Raw genomic sequence first — 2,716 nt, forward strand, 5'->3', positions numbered from 1 at the left:
GATGCCGATGAGAGAGGACAGCACACAACACGTACAGATGTGCTGACTGCACAGTTTCCATGGGAACATGCCCCCCACCCCCACCACCACCAACATATCCCTCCTCCTTCCATCGCTCCTCATTGCTCTTACAAAAGCTTGACAAACTCCACTAATGCCTCGCTGCCTCTTTATGCGTGTCCATGCATTCTTGCTCTTAGATCAGCTACAGCTCAATCTATTTTGTTGTGAGTGCACGAGTCACATCCTCTAAATGTGTGTGTGTGTGTGTGTGTGTGTGTGTGTGTGTGTACATGTATTAGTATGTGTGACATGCTTGTCTCCTTCTTTAATCAAGGATGAGGGTGAAGAGAGGAGAGTGTGAGGGAGGTGGTGGTTGTTATCAAACAGAGTGGCTTTCTGTCTTGCACACACACACACACACACACACACACACACACAGGGCAAGCCTTATTTGTGTGCACGCAGACAATCAGAGTCATTGCCAAACCTTGTTGACAGGAACTGATTTATTGTCTATGTTGGTGTAATAACTACCAGAGCTTATCATTAAGCATATTCTTGCCTTGTGGTATCTAAACAAAATTGTCATCCATCCATCCGTGAATTGTCTATGATTCAAGGTGTATTTAAAAAAAAATTAAATTTCGTGTTTGTGGCAATAGTGAAATATTGGTATTAGATAGCATGTACTTGTGCACATAGCTATTGGTATCCAGATTTTATTTTAAAGAGAATGCCAGAATGATAAGCAGTGACTATGATGGCTCATCAACCATTAACGAGAAACATTCTCTTTCATGAAAGTCACATCTGGCATTAAAAATAAAAGCATTTTTCTGCACACAAAATAAGGCTTGCCCTATTTGTACAGTTAAAAGGTTGCAATGTCCGGGAATCGAACTCGTGCCCCCTCGGAAACACTGATCCACCACAGCAAGGACGTTCTGAGAGGTCCCTCTACAGCTGTACTACTGTATTGCGATCAACTGTATTTTTGAGCGGATTCCCCTGCACTTTGCAGCCCTGTACTTGATAAATAAAAAAGTTGGCTAAAAGCATTAAGAGGAAAAAATTTTTTGGGTGACTTAAGTCATTGACGTTTTCAACAAAATATTAACTAAAAAAGTTATACGTAAAGTTTATCAAAAAATAATACAATTAAATTAAAAGAAGAAAACGTCTGGTTAACTTATAGTGAATCATTCGCCTAATTGTTTTATCTATACAGTATATAACCTGTACTGTTTTTCCGTGTCAAGACAATAAACAGGCTATAACAATGGAATGTCTTTTGGGTGTATTGTCGCCATTAAATGCACCATATCATATGACGTCTATAAGTTGCCCACACATTGATAACAACAAATCGATTACTATATTTACTCATTTACTAATTACTATTTACATTAGCATCTACAACTTGAGATAATGAAAATAGAAAAATGGCAACCTTCGTTTGAGAGCTTGCTGATTTACGACAGTTTCATACAGCCCACTCGCTTTACGGTAGAGTGTGTCGCTCGCTAGGCACAGCCAGGCAGCTGTCGGAAGGTAAGTTACTAAAAATGACTCTTGACAGGTTTGGTGCTACGGAATAACGTTAGGTGCTTTTTTCCCCTCTTCTCGCTATGTTCGGTAGTCTTGTAGTGTTGCCTTGTCATAAAGTCCCCAAAGCTTTCCTCCCCGACTAACAATAACTAACCTTACTGCTAGCTCACATGCTAACGTAACGTTAGCTAAACACACCTCTGCAAGAAACCAGAAACTATGATATTTAAGAAGTTAAAACAAAGTGTATTTTTCACATTTGCATTATCCTTGGGTGAAAATAGCTGCCTCTTTATCTTAAGAAATGAAGTAAAGTAAATGAGTGAAGAAGACTGACTATTGCTAACGTACGTTACTAGCTACCCTGTACACATTTGAAACATGGTAGCAACATATTCACATAGCTAGTTAACTAGCTACTATGTGAACATGCTGGCTTGCCACAGTGGCCAGTGGTGGACAGAAACTCAAATATTAATCAGTCAATTTTGTTTCGTCACATAAAATTGTACTAGAGAAAGGTTCCAGTCATTTTCAAGCGTCTCCTTACACTTGTGCATGATTAATGATTAATCAGAATGTGTCCGTCTGATCGATACACACAAGAGTCAGCCTGTGTAATGGCATAGTACAGTTTTGAGGTTAGTGAAGAACAGAATGTTATTATATTCTATAATATCATTATTAAAATAGAGGTTTTGAGTAACCATGGTCTGTTCTTTAACCCTTCTGTTGTCCTTGGGTCAGATTTGACCCATTTAAAAAAAAATTTATATCGGAAATTTGGGTTTCTTTCAACCAAACTGTCTAAAAAAATAATGTGGATGGTTCCCCACAAGGCTCTTCACAAGTAAAAAAAAAAAATACTTCCATTGAATTTGAAATTTGAAATATACATACGCTCTCCGTCTCTGCAAGATTTGGAATGATTGAGATTTCTCTTGGCACAGATACTAGAACACTTACAACTTTCAGACCGGTTGCTCACGTCACTACGTTGTCAAACTTAGTTGGAGGCTGCGCAGTAACGCTCAGCCATCACCGGAAAAGTGCTTTTAATATCTTTCGCTCGTTTCTGGCAACAGCAACAGAATTTGTTGGTCCATTTCCTTTACTGTCTATGATTTATACTCCAACGTGGGGTCAGTTTCTAAACTGGGTAAAC

The 2,716-nt window shown here is 38.8% G+C and overlaps 1 protein-coding gene across 2 annotated transcripts in view; it reads left to right on the top strand.

The window, feature by feature from the left end:
• Window positions 1-1,474: 1,474 nt before the first annotated feature.
• Window positions 1,475-2,716, top strand: part of LOC116701686 (protein CutA homolog) — an 11,060-nt gene continuing 9,818 nt past the window's right edge. For both annotated transcript variants that reach the window (XM_032535552.1, XM_032535558.1), the window contains exon 1: window positions 1,475-1,554. The gene's annotated coding sequence lies outside the window, so the exon portion shown is untranslated. The remainder of the gene's footprint in view (window positions 1,555-2,716) is intronic.

Source organism: Etheostoma spectabile, chromosome 2 (assembly GCF_008692095.1).
Source record: "Etheostoma spectabile isolate EspeVRDwgs_2016 chromosome 2, UIUC_Espe_1.0, whole genome shotgun sequence".
NCBI lineage: Eukaryota > Metazoa > Chordata > Actinopteri > Perciformes > Percidae > Etheostoma > Etheostoma spectabile.